Source organism: Salvia splendens, chromosome 22, assembly GCF_004379255.2.
Source record: "Salvia splendens isolate huo1 chromosome 22, SspV2, whole genome shotgun sequence".
NCBI lineage: Eukaryota > Viridiplantae > Streptophyta > Magnoliopsida > Lamiales > Lamiaceae > Salvia > Salvia splendens.
The window spans coordinates 14,190,465-14,209,613 of record NC_056053.1 but is presented as its reverse complement, the minus strand read 5'-3'; the positions used below and the strand labels follow the sequence as shown (position 1 = coordinate 14,209,613).

At 40.2% G+C, this 19,149-nt stretch overlaps 1 pseudogene; it reads right to left on the bottom strand.

Annotated features, from left to right (window-relative positions):
• Positions 1 to 3,037: 3,037 nt before the first annotated feature.
• Positions 3,038 to 14,542, bottom strand: LOC121786761 (annotated as a pseudogene).
• Positions 14,543 to 19,149: the final 4,607 nt, after the last annotated feature.

Sequence of the window (19,149 nt, the reverse complement as noted above, 5' to 3'; positions counted from 1 at the left end):
CAAGGGTCCCACCATTATGATTATTCAATTTAAATAAAAACATTTCCACAATATTAAAATGCATTAAAAATAACCGGAATAGTATTACAAATTACAAAAAAAATAAATGTTACATAATTAAAATCCTAAAAATTAAAATTTTCATAATTAAAGTCTTAAAAATTAAAAATTACATAATTAAATTCATAAAATTAAAAAAACCCACTACTCGTGGCCGAATTTCGCCCAAATGTGTTTGATTAGGTCTTCTTGTAGCTTAACGTGGGTTCGGGTATCGCGCATTATGTGCCTTGTTTCGATCCTTTCACCCACCGTCGTATGCACACCTCGGCGTGGGGGAGACCTCGCGGTTGAGCTTCCTGCTTCATCCTCGTCGTAAAAGCTAGCCGCCCTCGGTCCTTCGTCGGCTATAATCATGTTGTGCAAGATAATACACGTGTACATGATGTCGGCGATATTTTTCACGTACCACAGCCGAGACGAGGCTTTCATAATGTTGAATCGGGCTTGAAGGACCTCAAAAGCTCTTTCGACGTCTTTACGAGCAGACTCTTGACGCTGCGCAAAAAGAACCCGTCTCGGGTCTTGCGGGTTGCTGAGCGTCTTCACGAAAGTCGACCACCTTGGGTAGATACCATTGGTGAGATAGTAACCCATGTGGTATGTATTTCCGTTGACGGTGTAGTCGATCGCCGGTGCTACACCCTCAACACATCATTGAAGAGTTGTGAAGAATAGAGCACGTTCAAGTCGTTGTTGGATCCGGCAACACCGAAATATGCATGTCAAATCCATAGGCGGTAGTCGGCGACCGCTTCAAGGATAAGTCTTGGGCCTCCGCCTTTGTGGCCGCTTAAGTGTTGCCCCCTCCAAGCAGTCGGGTAATTCTTCCACCTCCAATGCATGCAGTCAATGCTGCCAAGCATACCGGGAAAACCATGGACTATTTCGTGAAGACGAAGCAACCGTTGGCAATCATCGGTGGTAGGTGCCCGACAGAATTCATCCCCGAAAGCTGAACGAACGCCCTCCCAAAAATTTTTAAGGCAAAGGATTCCAGTGGACTCACCGACATGCAAATACTCGTCGAAGAGGTCAGCCGTTTGCCCAGCAGCAAGTTGTCGGATGGCACACGTACACTCCTGCAACGCCGAGAGACTTTGCCGACCGGCTGCGCCTGTACTTGTTTGAAAGTATTCAACACGGGCGGACAATGTGTTGACAATACGCATAAACAAGCGTTTTGACATGCGAAAATGACGTCGAAAGTAATCATCCAGAAACCGCGGCTGGTCGGAAAAATAGTCGGCAACGAGCCTTTCGTTGGCTCCCTCCCGGTCACGATGGATGAGGGGTGGGGGTATTCGCTGCGACATAGGCTTCATAGGCGGCACGATATTGTTCATAGTATTCTTGTTCTTCGCACTCCGCTTCCGCAATGGGATGGGTAAAATCCATTTTGGGGGTTTGAGTGAGAGAGGAAGATGTAGATATAAATTGTATGAAAAAATATGAATGAGAGATGATTTGATGTGAAAAATGGATGATGAATGTGTGTATTTATAGATGATTTTGGGTATAATAAAAAGCAAAAAAAATAAAAAAAATCCAGATAAACGGTAAAAAAACGGCCAGATTTTTGAGATTCTGAAAATATATATTTTTTATTTTTTGTATTATTTTTTATTTAAAAAAAATTGAATTTCCAAGGGAAATGCTGTTGGCCAATCAGAACGCGCCACGTTAGCTGTTCGCTGGCACGGACGTACTCGATGCATCGAGCAGCGCCGCGCCAGCGGCAAGAGCGCAGCGGCGGACAGCGGTGCCGTTCCGCTGGGACGGACGGACGGACAGCGTCCTGCTCACCGCTGCGGATGCTTTAATCGAGTCACATCTTCCACTAACTCACTCAACTCACATTTCATTTAAAACTAATATATACAAGTGGGACTCCTATTCCACTAACTTTTTTCCACTCACTTTTCTTAATATTTTTAAAACCCGTGCCGCCAAGAAATGAGATTCTTAATGGCGGACAGACGGAGTAATATGTTTGAATGACAATTTTAACTAAATTTTTAAAGACCAAAAAATGAAGGCCACATGAAAAATGAAACTTTGTTGACCATCTTATTTTGCTAAAAACTTATTTATACATATTTTATTATTCCCCGTCCCAAAAAATTTGTCACCTTTTACTTTTACTATTTTTGGCAGTGAATCACACATTCTACTAACTCATTCTCACTCACATTTTATTATAAAACTAATATATAGAAGTACGACATACATGCCCCACTTTCTATTGCATTTCTTAAAACCTATGCTGGGTTAAATGATGACTAATTATAAGAGACGGAGGGAGTAATATACTCATTCAGTGAACACCTCCTACTATAGTTGTTCCTTGTGTTAAGTCGTTATGATGTGGTGGATGAGATTCCCCCACACATCTCCCTTGTTTGATCACGTGGTTTATATGCACTGAGAGAAATAGTTGCGTTCATCAAGATATCTCCTTCCGACCGTTTTCCATGTTGTTTGGCTCATTACCCTTCATCTACGCAGCCAAACGTGTCACTAGCACAAGAACTATGTTTTGCATGCATGAATCGAAATGATTTAGGCTGTTGCTCATTAGGTCTAAAGCTTTCTTGAATGAATCTGCTCAAATGTATGATTTTATTATGCGTGAGACTGTCTACTGACAAATTCATGATGAAATTTTGCTTTTGGAAGTAAGAAAATGTGTTTTTGAAGTGAAGTCAAAATCTGCTCAAATGTGTTTTTGGAAGTAAGAACTATGTTTGACAGAAACTTGGGAGGCCATTTTAACCAATCTACACATTTTTGTTCAATTTGAACTTTTAGGCCATTTTAACCAATTAAGTTTTCATCACAGAGTATATCATATATATATATATATATATAAACCCTAAATGACATTTGTGCAAATATGCCCAAGAAGCTTGGAATTGTTTTTATTACATAAAAATGCTCCATTTCACATTCATCTCAAATTCCTACAACTGGAATACTATAGAAGTCTGCACAAGTACTTGTTTCTGTAATTATAGGTATGCTGAGTTTCACTTCTCATTACATCTCTTCCTGTGAAGAATCCAAGATGTTTGGGTTGGGGCAGAACCCCTTCATTATTCAGCATTACAACCACTGAAAACATGTTTGGCCTCTCTTCTTGAACGCACAAAAGGCCCACATGAATCGATCGGACTACTTGCGACAAATAGCTTGAATATTTCAAACAAGAATCTACTAATTCCACTGACCTTTCTTCTTTGAAAAACATCCATGCCTATGGTTTTATTACTACCTCTTATCATTCTTGTAAGGATGATTTCCGTGCTAGAAGAAGAAATTACTTACATGTCCAAGAATATTGTGGCGATGATTCTCCAGAGTGAATCCTCTGTTTCTTTTGCCACTTATGATTTCCAGCACCAGAACACCGAAGCTAAACACATCTGATTTCACTGAAAATAAGCCGTCTACTGCGTACTCTGGGGACATGTATCCATTACAAAAAATGTTCACCAAGGATTTTAAGATAGCAAGCAGAGAACTAGAAGTTGATGTGTGATGTTGTAAGGATTGTATACGTACTATGTTCCTACAACTCGGCTCGTTTTGGCTCCTGTTTCGTTGCCTCCACATATTCTTGCAAGACCAAAGTCTGATATTTTAGGAATCATTTCTGAATCTAGTAGTATATTACTGGCTTTGAGGTCTCTATGGATAATTCTAAGACGAGAATCTTGATGAAGATAAGTAAGACCCCGAGCAATGCTATTAATGATGTCGAAGCGCCTTGGCCAGTCAAGTATCCTTCTCTTCACTTGATCTGCCAAATAAGTGAGGAAATATGTACACATTCGAAATTGATAAAAGATTTGTTGCATATCATTTTGGTAAACTTTGCAACAGTTGTGTTATATATACATCCTAGTTCTTTCTTATATCAATGTCATAAATTTACCTACAGTTAATTTGGTTCTTAGAACTTCTTTGAATCTGTTTTATTATGTTTATGCTAGATAGTATTTTTTTATATAATTGGAGATGGATGCTAAATGTAGAAGAATCTTACTGAATAGTATTAAGTCGAGGCTTTTGTTGTCCATCTATTCGTAAACAAGCATCCGTTCTTCTCCTTGAATGCAACATCCTAAAAGCTTCACTAGATTTCGATGTTGAAGTTTGGCGATACAGATTAACTCATTCGCGAACTCATGTACTCCTTGAAGGGAAGTTGTTGATAGTCGTTTCACAGCGATGTCCTGTCCCTCCAACAATCCCTAATTCAATAATGGTTTTATTTAAATTCTTGTTCTTCGAGTTCTCGAAAGAACAACAATACATTGTGATATGGATTTTACCCTAAAAACTGGCCCAAATCCACCCTCTCCTAGCTTATTATCAGCTGAAAATCCGTTAGTAGCATTGATCATTGTGGATAATTCAAACATAGGTATCTTTTGCTCGTCGTGAGTTTCACCAGAGTTCCTCAGGTTTTCTGAGAAATGAGAGTTAAAGAAGAGTGAACATGAAGAAAAGCATTGCATAACTCATCATCTGTGTCACCTGTTTCTTGTTGCTGATGCTTTGGATTCTTTCTAACATAATGAAATAGAAACAATCCCAGGACCAGCAGCACTATACTCGTTACCATTGGAAACGTCACTACAATTATTTTTCGTTTCCTACTTCCCGAGTCTATACAAAAGAATACATTGCCATAAAAAAGATATGAAAAACCAAGTATGGATTGTGACTGAATTCATACCTAATTTAGATTTAGCCATTCTGATGTGGATATCTTGTCCAGAAGCAATCTCTCTCATGTTGACAAGTTCACCGAACCAGAATAGACATCCACTTTCACCGTTGCTTACATTCAAACTTGCATAGGCTGTACACGAGCAATTTTCCGTGCAAGATACCCTGCACTCTTGAAGGCTCATACTCGCATTATACCAGGAACCCTCCGTGTCTGGTAATTTGACACCAGAATACTTGAGAAAACTTCACAGTTCAATGGGGTTCTTCGAATGCATCCATTTGAAAAATTACCAGCATTCCAACCTTGAGGATTGGTGGGAATGAACTTATCCAAACAAGAGCAAGCAGGCCAAGTTCTAGTGCTACAAATACCATATGCACCACATACATTATAAGAATCACAGTTATCCATGGGAAAAGCAAGATAAGGTTTCCAGCCTTGTTGGGTTTGAGTAGACCAGGTCAACCTCTGTCCAACACCAATTTCGCCCAACACTAACCTCATTCTTGTTGATCACCATTCCAAACGAGTAAAGGGTGTTTTTTACCAGGTTCTGACTGCCGCTAAAGCCAAGACCATTCCAAGGCCCCGATTTAGACAGAACTGAAGCACCATTTTTTATCACACCCTGCGGATAACCACTAGGATCAATCTGATACGTAAAACCACCTGCTGCCGGATCATCGTTGTTCTTAGATGATGAGATGTAGACTTCATGACCGGACACAAAGTTCTTACCAAGCTTCATACCCGGTAAGAAAGTGTCAGTTGGATAGTCGAAGCTCTGCCATAATATACTGCTCTCATTTGTTTCATCCATCACAATGAGATTCCCGGAGTCAAGTAAACGCGCGATGGGAGCGTGCGCAGTGCTTGATATATTAGCAGACCAAATAGTAGCATTGTTGAGAAGAAGCAGATGGCCGGGTTCAGTGACTCTGAGCACACCTGAGCGATCGGTGAGCGGATGGTCTCTGCTGGCAACCCACACCACTGTCTGCTCTTTAATGTTGTTATACCATATGCCCGGGCTGTAGAACCCCAGCGCAAAGGCTCCAGTTGATGAGATGAGAGTGTCATTATCGCTCAGTATTTGTGAAGTGTTAATGGTGTCTCTTGTGTCAGCAGAGATAAAGAAGGTTGTTGATGAATCGGCGAATTTTTGATGGTGATGAATGCAGGAAGATGCAGATCACGACACAGAGATTTTACGTGGTTCGATTTACTGAGGTAAATCTACGTCCACGGGAAGAAAATGAGGGCAGAGTTGTATTGCTTGATCTGTTTTCTTACAGCTTACAATACAGACTTGCTATCTTGTATTTGATCTCTAGAAAGCGAGAGAGTCTAACCCTATCTATCTGATCTAGGTTCTATTTATACAAAGGACCAAGATCGTGGCATGCAGCCATTTACTAGGTAGTGGATGTCGTGGAGATCGTGGCGATCTTGCATGGGTCCACTATCCTGCATGAGTTAATGACTGCTTGACACCACTAAATAGATCGTGGGTGTAGTGGAGGTGGAAATCCTGCATGAGTCCACTATCTCCTAGTTCGGTCGATTACTGAGACCGAACTGCTGAATTATTGCCGAGCAGCTTTTGCCGATCTGAGAGTAGAGCTTGATGCCGACCTGAGAGCAGAGTTTGATTGGTTGGCTTTTACCGAGCTGTAGGCTGGGGCCGAACTCTTTGGTTGTGCCGAACTGAACTCTTTAGTCATGCCGGGCTGATACTTTTTAGTCATGCCGGGCTGATACTCTTTAGTCATGCCGAACTGATACTCTTTCTTGGGCTTTAGGCTGATGGGCTTTACTGCTGTTGGGCTTGTTTAGTACGTACTCCATCACTACCCCCCCCGAAAAGTGAAGTGAATCACTTCGGCATTCTGGATAAAGGTACGGGGTAAGTTGATGTTTGTCCTCGGTCTGATGAAGTGAACTCTTCTTTGACTGGACTTGGATTGTGTCCTAATTTGGCGAGTTTTATCGCTCGGATCGAACTTTCCGTTGTCCTAATTTTGGGGATCGGACTTTCCCTTGTCCTAATTCGGCGAGTTTTATCGCGTGGATCGGACTTTCCCTTGTCCTAATTCAGGCAAGTTTTATCGCGTGAATCGGACTTTTGTTGCAGTTCGTTTCAGACGAAGTGCTTGATTTTTAAGCTGAATTGTGGTCTTGTATCCTCTTTAGAAGCTTTGACTCACAATCGTTGGCTTGTTGCAGCTCGTTTCAGACGAACTGCTTGTTTAAGCTGAATTGTGGTCTTGTATCTTCTGTAGAAGCTTTGACTCACAATCGTTGGCTTGTTGCAGCTCGTTTCAGACGAACTGCTTGTTTAAGCTGAATTGTGGTCTTGTATCTTCTGTAGAAGCTTTGACTCACAATCGTTGGCTTGTATATGTTCTAAGAAGGGGATCAGCCTTCGAAGAACAAGATACCTCAGTAACATTTGTAAGAGACGACACGCACAGAGACAGACAAAACACACAGACAAAACGCACAGAGACAAATAAAGACCAAGTAAACCAAATAAAGCACATTGACTGAACAGGACTCAAGACTGACTGACCGGACTGTCTCTTACAAATGGAACTTTTTGAGGTTGGAAATGTGCCATGTTCGGGGTACCTGTTCTCCTGACATGTGAGCCAATTTGTAAGACCCTTTGCCGAGGACTTCTGACACCCGATACGGACCTTCCCATGTGGGTTCGAGCTTGCCCAGCTTTTCTGCTCGGCTTACTTCGTTGTTTCTCAAGACGAGATCTCCCACTTGAAATTGCAGCTTCTTCACCCTTTGGTTGTAATACCGGGCTACTTGCTCCTTGTACTTGGCTGCTTTTATGCATGCCAATTCTCTTCTTTCTTCGGCAAGATCTAGCTCGGCTCTCAGTCCGTCGTCATTCATTTCTGAGGAGAAATTTAGAGTTCGGGGACTGGGTACGCCGATCTCCACCGGAATCACGGCTTCAGTGCCGTACACCAGACTGTACGGAGTTTCACCGTTGGAGGTTGTGGGTGTAGTTCGGTAGGACCATAGGACTTGAGGGAGATTTTCTACCCATTGTCCTTTGGCTTGTTCTAACCGAGCTTTTAACCCTTTCACCAGGATACGATTTGTTACCTCCGTTTGTCCGTTTGCTTGTGGATGAGAGACCGAAGTGAACCGCTGTTGAATATTCAGCTCTTGGCACCAATTCTTGAACGTCTTGTCGGTGAACTGAGTCCCGTTATCCGAGATGAGGATGTGGGGTATGCCAAATCGGCACACTATGTTCTTCCAGACGAAATCCAATGCCTTCGAGCTCGTTATCGTAGCTAATGGTTCAGCTTCCACCCACTTCGTAAAGTAGTCCACGGCAACGATTAGGAATTTCATTTGCCGAGGAGCTTGAGGAAGTGGTCCCACTATGTCTATGCCCCATTGCATGAAAGGCCAAGGGCTCTGCATAGTGGATAGATCGGTCTGCGGCATCCTTGGGATGTTTGCATGGATTTGGCACTTTGGGCAGGTCTTGACGAGCTGCACTGCTTCTTGTACCAAGGTTGGCCAATAATATCCCCACCTTAGAACTTTTTTAGCTAAAGCTCTAGCTCCGATGTGGCTGCCGCACGATCCTTCATGAACTTCTCTGAGGATGTAGTCCGTCTCTTCTGGTCCTACGCACCGCAATAACGGCTGGAGGTAAGACTTTCTAAAGAGGACTCCTTCATGAAGTTCGTACCGAAGTGCTCGGCACGTGATCTTCCGAGCTTCTCTCTTATCCTCGGGCAATTGTCCTTGATCCAGATACTGCAAGATCGGCGTCATCCAGTTCGGCGAGCTGGATACTGAATGTACCTCGGCTTCATCAATGCTTCGATGCATTAATTCTTCCGCCTTTGAGCTCGGATCTGAGGCCAACTTACTTAAGGTATCTGCTCGGCTATTTTCCGCTCTGGGAATGCGGATTATCCGAAAATAGGAGAAACTTCGGCTGATGCTTTGCGCTTTGTCCAAATACTTCTTCATTCTCTCGTCACGAGCTTCACTTGTACCCAACATGTGATTTACTATGACTTGTGAATCACAATGGACTTTGAGAGATTTGATGAGCAGACTTTGCGCTAACTGGAGTCCGGTCAGGAGGGCTTCGTACTCGGCTTCATTATTAGTAGTGGGGAATAGGAATCGAAGTGAGTAGGTTACCTCGTGTCCGTCGGGAGCGACAAGTAAAATACCAGCTCCACTTCCCATCTTGTTTGAAGCTCCATATACGAATCCGCTCCAGCAGTCCGGCGGCTCTACTTCGGATTCCAAGGGCTGTGCTAGTTCGGTATTGGCAGAATTCTTCTGTTCGGCAATAACAGGAATTGCTTGATCGAACTTTGCTTCTGCAAGAAAATCTGCCAAGGCTTGTCCCTTGATGGCTTTTCGAGGTAGGTACTCGATTGAGTGTTCTCCCAGCTCTATGGCCCATTTGGCGATTCTGCCTGATGCTTCTGGCTTGGTCAAAACTTGCCGAAGAGGCAGATCGGTTAAGACGCATACCTTGTGAGCATAGAAGTATGGCCGCAGTCTCCTTGCTGCATTTACTAACGCCAGAGCAATTTTCTCCAGAGGTTGATACCTTGTTTCTGGACCTCTTAATGCTCGGCTTGTAAAGTAGATGGGAAACTGCTTTAGGCCTTCTTCTCGTACAAGCACCGCGCTAATGGTTTGATCGGATGCCGCTAAGTATAAGAAAATTACTTCGGCATCTGTTGGAGCAGAGAGAATTGGAAGCTCGGCTAAATAACTTTTGAGCTCGTCAAAAGCCTTTTTCTGCTCTATGACTTCAGAGACGATTTAGTCTTCTCGGCAGGGAGAGCGTCAATAGTTAGGATTACTCCATCATATTGCGGCTCATTATCGTCTTCGGGATCCCGTTGCCTTTTCGGATCCTGAGGAGCGCAGTTCGCACCTCCCTGCTTTTTGTTCCTTTTCGGCTGCTTGCTTTGGTATTTTTTTAACGTCCCTGCTTTCACAAGGGCATCAATACCTGCAGCCAAGTGTCGGCACTCCTCGGTATCGTGACCGTAGTCTTGATGGAAGGAGCAATATTGATCCTGAGGTCGGCGCGCGGCCGATTTCGTCATCCGCCTTGGTTTTTCGAACATATCGGAATGTAGTTCGAAAATTTCCGCTCTTGACTTGTTTAAGGGTACGAACTGAGCGGGCGGCTTCTCAGGATTGAGACGTGGCCCCAATCTGCCTTGTACCGGTGCCCTTTGAATTCTTTCAAAAGGAGTTCGGCGAGGAAGCCTCTGATCGCTATGATCGGGCTTCTTTTCGTCTCCTCTAGATGAGCTGTCTAAAGACCGTTTTCGACGGTCTGCCTCATCGGCACGGGAGAACTGGTCCGCAATGTCCCACATTTCTTGAGCTGTTTGCGGACTGCATTCCACGAGCTTTCTGTAGAGAGCTCCGGGCAGGATTCCATTTTGGAATGCCGAAATGACAAGTAGATCATTGAGATTATCTACTTGTAGGCATTCCTTATGGAATCTCGTCAGGAAGTCGCTGATCTTTTCGTCGTGACCTTGACGTATAGAAAGCAGCTGAGCCGAAGTAATTCGGGCTTCCGCTTTCTGAAAGAACCTCCTGTGGAAAGCATCCATTAGATCTCGGTAGGATCTAATGCTGCCTTGAGGAAGGCTGTCGAACCACCTTCTCGCGTTCCCGATAAGCAGCTCGGGGAACAGCTTGCACATATGGACCTCATTGAGACCCTGGTTCGCCATGTTATATTGATAGCGTCCCAAGAAGTCATGAGGATCCACTAGCCCGTCATAAGTCATTGACGGTGTCCGGTAGTTCCGCGGCAAAGGAGTTCGGGTGATATCGTCCGAGAACGGAGTCTTTAATGCTCCGTACATGGCGAACCCGATATCTCTTCGGTACGGAGGAGATGGAGTTCTCCTGTGGTTCCGGTACCGAGGAGGAACAGGAACATGTCGGGGTTGAGGATTCTTTCTCCTGGAAGACACGTCACTACTGCGGTAGTGACTTTCATGTCTGGATGAGGAAGGAGAATCCGTCGTTGTCTTCTCCGGCTGTTGGCTCTTCTGCAGGAAGGTTAAGAACTCCTCCTGCTTCTCGGCCAAGAACAGCTTGACAGCTTCATTTAAATCGGGCTGCTGGGAAGACTCGGTGCGATGACTCCTGGAGTGGCTTGTGCCTTCTTCGTGAGAACCGGAGGTAGATGTCTCCCGAGGCCGTTTTTCAGACCTGCGAGCTGGACTAGCTTCCTCACGGTTATCACGAACGGTATTGTGGGTGTTATGTGATCTGGTATGCATTTTTTTGGGGTGGAAAAAGGGTCAAAAATTCGCTTTATCACAAATTTGGTTCTCTGGTTCCCACAGACGGCGCCAGTGATGAATCGGCGAATTTTTGATGGTGATGAATGCAGGAAGATGCAGATCACGACACAGAGATTTTACGTGGTTCGATTTACTGAGGTAAATCTACGTCCACGGGAAGAAAATGAGGGCAGAGTTGTATTGCTTGATCTGTTTTCTTACAGCTTACAATACAGACTTGCTATCTTGTATTTGATCTCTAGAAAGCGAGAGAGTCTAACCCTATCTATCTGATCTAGGTTCTATTTATACAAAGGACCAAGATCGTGGCATGCAGCCATTTACTAGGTAGTGGATGTCGTGGAGATCGTGGCGATCTTGCATGGGTCCACTATCCTGCATGAGTTAATGACTGCTTGACACCACTAAATAGATCGTGGGTGTAGTGGAGGTGGAAATCCTGCATGAGTCCACTATCTCCTAGTTCGGTCGATTACTGAGACCGAACTGCTGAATTATTGCCGAGCAGCTTTTGCCGATCTGAGAGTAGAGCTTGATGCCGACCTGAGAGCAGAGTTTGATTGGTTGGCTTTTACCGAGCTGTAGGCTGGGGCCGAACTCTTTGGTTGTGCCGAACTGAACTCTTTAGTCATGCCGGGCTGATACTTTTTAGTCATGCCGGGCTGATACTCTTTAGTCATGCCGAACTGATACTCTTTCTTGGGCTTTAGGCTGATGGGCTTTACTGCTGTTGGGCTTGTTTAGTACGTACTCCATCAGTTGTCAACAGAAACAGGCAGATAGTGCTGCATATCAATTTCATTTGTTCTGGTTGGCTCAAAATTAAAATTGAACTGTAAACTTTTGGATTAGCATTTTTGGGTCCATGATATAGTTGTACACAATTTCTTACCCAATGAGAAGACCAAGACTTTTCCTTTAAGTTGAATTTACAATGACAAACTCACCAAGTCACACCTCCAAAATTCTCCTTCACGCAAAAACCAATCATATCTTCTGAAAGTTACTATTTGCAACATTTTCCTAATAAAGTTTTTATTTCAAAACAACATCATTCTTAAGGGATATACTAATATGCTAACTAATTTTAAAGTGCTAACGTACATCCAATCACGTGCTGCCACGTGGCACGAAAAATGCAATATTGTAAACACAAAAATGCAATTGATACGACCATGGAAGCAGTGCATCAAAGTTTATTCCTGCAGCTGGCTTCAATCAATATTCTACCTATTGGGATGCGTACAAAAGCTCCGAAACTGCCACCATTGTCTTCTTCTTCGAAAGAGCTTCACGTGAGTATCTTACACGTCCCGATCGGAATCCGGAGGAGGGAGTTATGGCAGTTTTACAGAAGTCGCGCAGTGCAGAAGCATTCCACCCGACCGGGTGGGATTTGACGCACCAAACCACCCGGCCGGGTACAACTCTCTGGAGGAGTCTAGTTCAAGCTGTTCCACCCGGCCGGGTACCCATGTTGCCACCCGACCGGGTGCGTCGTCGAAGGCATGAAGAGTCCAGGGGGATTCACCCGACCGGGTGACTTTTGGGTCACTTATTCCACTCGGTCGGGTGACTCACAGAAGGCACGGCGGGTCCAGAGACTTTCACCCGACCAGGTGATTTAGCACCCTAAAATCCACCCGGCCGAGCAGAGTGACGCAGGATAGATTTTGTGGGCCTTTTTGTTGGGATTTGATCCTAAACTATAAATACCCCTTTTCCCATTTTATTCCGGAGTTTTTGATGAAATTAGATGCTTGAGAGATTTGTTTCTCTTGAAGATGGTTTCCTATCCAATTCCTAGTTTCTAGGTTGCTTTTCACATCAATTGCTAGTTCAAGTATGGAATTTCCATCAATTGCTAGTTCAAGTATGGATCAAGTAGAGGTATGCTTTGAGGATTGTGGTTACCTTGAAGATCTAGCCAAGAATGCATGTTAGTATGTTGTAAGTGCCTTAGCTTACTTCATCAATAACTTTGTATTCCATTTTCCACATTATCCAATGTTATCCTTCTTGTTCATCTTAGATTTATTAGATCTTGTTGGATCTATGATTTGCTTTTGTTTATTTTGATTAATTGAAAATCTACTTCACCAAAAAAATATTTGATCAAACATCTACTATTGGTTTTCCTTGGGTTAATGGATCATGAATTACATGGATCCATATCAGCAATATACGTTAGCAGAAATGATAGATGGATTTTGGCAGATTGCATTTTTATTGTTGATTTTTGCATTTTAGATATTGACTGTTTAATTTGCATTATATATATAGACGGATTGCATTTATATATAGTTTATTTTGTATTGGAGACACTTTATGTTAAAATGCAAAACTTAACAATATAAAATGCAATTTGTCTATAACTAAAATGCAATCTGCGGAAATACATGCACAACTTCACAAATGTGCATTGCATTTTTGTGTTTACAATATTGCATTTTTCATACCATGTGGCAGCACGTGATTGGATGTACGTTAGCACTCTAATTAAGGATGCACCCTAGTGCTCCCCTCATTCTTAATTATTAAAAGTTACGTTTAACTTGGTATCTTATTTGAGACTTGGGTGAAGATTTGCAATATTCCGTTCAATCCACTTAATTTAGCCATGCATAGCGACCAAAGTTTTTTTCTTAAAAGTCGGCCACATTTTCTCTAAATACTTTTATATACTATTCGATGATTGAAATTAAGTTCCAAAAGTCATGTTAACAGTCATGTATAGTTGTATATGATAAAGAAAGGTTAGACTAAAAAATTAAAGTAGAAATTATAAATTGTGAATATATGAAAAAAAAAGAAATAGCTCTCAATCCGTTGAACAATATCAAAAGAATTATACATATAAAATAAGCTCTCCAAGGTAAACCACGACTAATAAGAGGGATTAAAGAAGTAGGTGAAGAAAAGGGGTAAAAGTTCAGAAATTCGCACAAATGCCAAATCTAACGATATCATAAAATAGGTGCCAAGTATTAAATTACAAGGGCTTGGAATACAATAAGCATGTCATCAAATAAATCAGAGTTTCGATGGTGAGAGTTTACAATTCTCACTTAGCAAAATATAGCGGAAAAGTCTTTACTAAACGACTTCGTGTATGAAGACACGAATCATTGAAAGATCCACTCGATTAAACATCGACTTCGATTATCACGAATCGTTAAAATGATGTTCTTCACCAAGTTGTGACTTCCGCTGAAGCGAACACCATTCCACGGCCCTATTTACACCGGACTATGGCACCGTCTTTGATCACACTTTGTGGATAGCCACTAGGATCTATCTGATACGTAAAAACACCTGTTGCTGGATCATCATTGCTCTTAGCTGACGAGAGGTAGACTTGATGGCCGGACACAAAGTTGTTACCAAGCTTCATGCACTTCACACACTACACACATTTCACACACTACACATATTTCACACATTTCCCGCACTACACACATTTCACACACTACAAAAATTTCACACATTTCCCGCACTAGACACAGTTCATACACTACACACATTTAACACACTACACACACTACACACATTTAACACACATTTCACACACTACACACTACACAAATTTCACACACTTCACACTTTACACACATTTTACACATTTCAAGCATCTGATTTTTGGATTTTTTTAGTTTTGTTTTTTTTTTCCGATCTAAATAAAAAAACTGAAATTTTACAAAAGTTTAAACTGAATCAAATTTGAAATTTTAGTTTGTGAATAGTATATGTATTTTGGGTATAGTGTGCGTAGTGTGTGTATTTTGCGTAATCTGTGCGTAATCTGTGTAGTATGTGTATTTTATGTATAGTGTATGTAGTGTGTTAATTTTGTGTGTAGCGTATGTGTATAGTGTGCAACGTGTGGAGTGCGTTTTTTTGTATAATGTGTATATATTGTGTGCATTGAATGGATTTTGTGTATAATGTGTGTAGTGAATGTATGTTGTATGCAGTGTGTATTCTATATATAGTATGTGCAGTGTGTGTAGTATGTGCGGTGTGTATGAATGATGCACTATTTATTAGTACTAAAAATACCTGCAAATTTACAGGGTATATCTAGTATAGCTAAAGGTCAGTACCGGGATATCGAACACAGAGAATAAGATTGCAACTGACTATCATATACTAAGCGTCATATACTATCTAGAGACACAAAGTATTTTTGGTTTTGGTTTTATAAACTAGACAAAAATAAACAAGTATAAAAATAAAATAATACAAAGCAGGCTAAAGAATGTAGAGTTTTAGGATTCAACTACTACGACCAAGTGATGATTAATCTCATAGAACCTTTACTTTTATGTGTCTCTAGGATTATTAGGAAAGTCGTGATTCTAGGATAAGTCCTCTCTAGAGTGTACCTATCCAGTAAATTAGACTTTAACTATCAAAGTCTCATTCCAATAGATTATATTCTAACTCATTAAGTTCCTAAGGCTCAAGCCCTCACAAAGGATCCTCTCTCGAGTGCAGATAATCCTATGTGTTATTCTCGTTCCTTTTACCACGTAAAACTAGTTATCTCTCGATTAATCTAGTTAAACGGACATAGTTCTAAAGTTAGTCAGACAAAAGAACAATAAAAGCACAAGAACAAGCAAAACAATCACAAGAGCTAGAAAAAAGGTTCAATTCAATAAATCAAAACATATTCATAATAGTATTCACCAAAAATCTATAAATGATATTTAACTACTCATAGACAAGCAGTAAAAACAATAATTAAAGTACTAGATGTGAAAGAAATTGATAAAACCCAAGGTTGAATCTTCAATCTTCAGTCTTCTCTTGCCTGGATCTACAGAGCTCCGCTCCAATAGAAGATGGATGAATTATATGTGGAATATGGGATGAAAGAAGGTGTAGAGGTGGAGAAGGATTGGAGGCTATGAGATGGAGAAGAATTGGATTAGGGTTGGGTATTTATAGGCAGGATAAAGGTTTATTTTTTATGATTTTCGTGCCCTACAAGAAATGAGAGAGATTTGGGCAACACTTTATTTGCTTCCTTGAATTTTCGCCAGCTTTGGCTGCTGCGCAATGTTTTGTAGAATAGTCATAACTCTCTCCGCAGAACTCCGATTGAGACGTTCGAGGTATCCACCCGAAGCTCTTTCGAAGAGGAAGAAAATGGTATGCATTAATCACTGATTGAACTGAGCCTGCTGCACCTTGGCCTTTTTGCACATTTTTATGTCTTTTTCTATCATTTATCAACAAACACATCAATAATATCAAATGTATAACCTATGCGATTTAAGAACATAATTTTCATAATTGACATTTAAAACGAGTCAAATGTAGTCTTTAAAAACATGCAAAATCTGTGTTTGTCAGTGAAGTGTGTGTGTGTAGTATGTGTATTTTGTGTGAAGTGTGTGTGAGTGTATATTTTGCGTATAGTGTGTACAATGCGTGTGCACAAATTATTCAAATTCAATTTCATATAAATTACTTCATTTTACCAAACATAGGATTTAGAATTGAATTGAAATCCTTCCAATTCAATTCCAATTTTGTGTACCAAATGGAGCCTCATAGTTGAGTCATTTCTATATATAGTAACCTTTACTCTATCTTACTTTATTCTTTCTACTTTATTCACTTTTTACTTTATTCTTTTTACTTTTTTCCATCTCTTACTTTTTTATATATTTATTTAACACACTCAACATCCATTTTTTAAAGTCCGTGCCGAAAAGTTTCGCCTCGACTATGAAGGAACTAGGGGAGCATATAATTTATTATGATTACCCAACTTCTAATTAAGTCAGTCGACTTCATTTATAAAAGAACACCCAATTTCACATTCGAGAAATCATTGACATGCTTAATAGCACACCAATTAAAGGCTATGTTAGTGTTGAATTGAAGTTGCAATTTCATACTCCCCTCCATCCCATGTTACTTGCACTATATTCCATTTCGGCTCGTCACAAACTACTTACACTATTTCTAATTGAAGTTAGAATTAATGTATTTAATTAACATGTTAGATTAAGTTAAGAGCTCCTTTATTAAGTGATATCTCATTACACTTCAAATTTTAATTTAATTACACTAAAAAATCAATCCCAAATTTACGACCTAAAATGAAAAGTGCAAGTAACATGAGACGGAGAGAGTACTATAAACGATAGATTCTATATGTAATTTATGTCAACCTTATACGTTTAGGAATTTTCTGTTATATAAATACATGTTTAAAAACAGTTTAAAATGGTCGCATGCATAAGATTACTTGTTGAGTAATAAATAAACCTAAGATATGGAATTATAGTACTGTTTTAGGCGGACTGAGTTTGGGTTAATTACTAAAACGACAGAAGAAAGTAAAACTCTCTCTATTCCATTAAAAATGAAACGTTTTCTTTTTTGTGTTGTTCCATTAAAAATAAAATGTTTTACTTTTTATGTTGTTCCATTAAAAATAAAATGTAACAAGATCATATCTACTTTTTCATTTCTCTTACTTTATTGTCTCTTCATTAACTCATAAAAAACACTACGACTGTGTTTGGAACACGAAATTGGAATTGAATTGGAATTCAAATTCTATGGAATTCAATTGGATGGAATTGAATTAGAATTCAATTCCAAATCCTATGTTTGGTAAAATTAAGTAATTGATATGGAATTAAATTTGAAGAATTTATGCATACACATTATATACAACATACACACTCGCATACATTTTACACAAAATACACATACTATACACACACACGCACACACTAAATACACACTTCACACACTACAAACTCTACACAAAATACACACTATACATAAAATTACGCACTATACACACACACACACTATTCACAAAGTGAAATTTCAAATTTTGTTCAGTTTTTTATTTTTTGGTTAGTTCAGTTTAAACTTTTTGAAAATTTTAATTTTTCGATACGATTCGGTTCGGATCGAAAATAATCTAAAAATAGAAGAAAAAAATTCAAAAATCGGATGCTTGAAATATGTGAAATGTTGAAGTGTGTGAAATGTGTGTAGTGTCTATCGTGTGTGAAATGCGTGTAGTGTGTGAAATGTGTGTAGTGTGTGTAGTGTGTGAAATTTGGGTAGTGTGTGAAATATGTGTAGTGTGTGTAGTGTGTGAAATGTATGAAGCGTGTGTAGTGTGTGAAATGTGTGTAGTGTGTGTAGTGCGTGAAGTGTGTGAAATGTGTGCAGTGTGTGAAATATGTGAAATGTTGAAGTGTGTGAAATGTGTGTTGTGTGTGAAATGTGTGAAGTGTGTGAAATGTATGTAGTGTGTGTCGTGTGTGAAGTGTGTGCAGTGTGTGTAGTGCGTGAAGTGTGTGAAATGTGTGTAGTGTGTGAAATATGTGAAATGTTGAAGTGTGTGAAATGTGTGTAGTGTGTGAAGTGTGTGAAATGTGTATAGTGTGTGAAATATGTGAAATGTTGAAGTGTGTGTAGTGCGTGAAGTGTGTGAAATGTGTGTAGTGCGTGAAGTGTGTGAAGTGTGTGTAGTGTGTGTTGTATGTGAAGTGTGTGTTGTGGCTATATAGTGAATCTATCTAATTTTATGGCTTTGAATTTCTAATTTTCTACTTTTTGATATGGAATTCAAATTGTGGAATTGGAAGATGCGGAATTGCAATTCAATTCCAAGTCCAAACATTTTTGTGGTACCAAACATTAGATTTTGAATTAAAAGCTCCAATTCCTATTCCACACATCCAATTCCATGTTCTCAAACACACCCTACATAAAATTTCATACCGAAAAACATATGTTTCATTTCTAATGTGACGGAGGGAATAATAGATTACCTATAACATATGCTAAAAAAAATAGGCTAATTAATGTATAGACAATTTTGTTCTTTCTTTTCTCTTTCTGTGATTTTTACATTTTCTACTATAGATCATTTTCTTACTTTTAAACACTCACATATTCAATAAAATTCAATTAGATTCACAATTTAAGATACTTGAAAATTTTATTTATCATAGA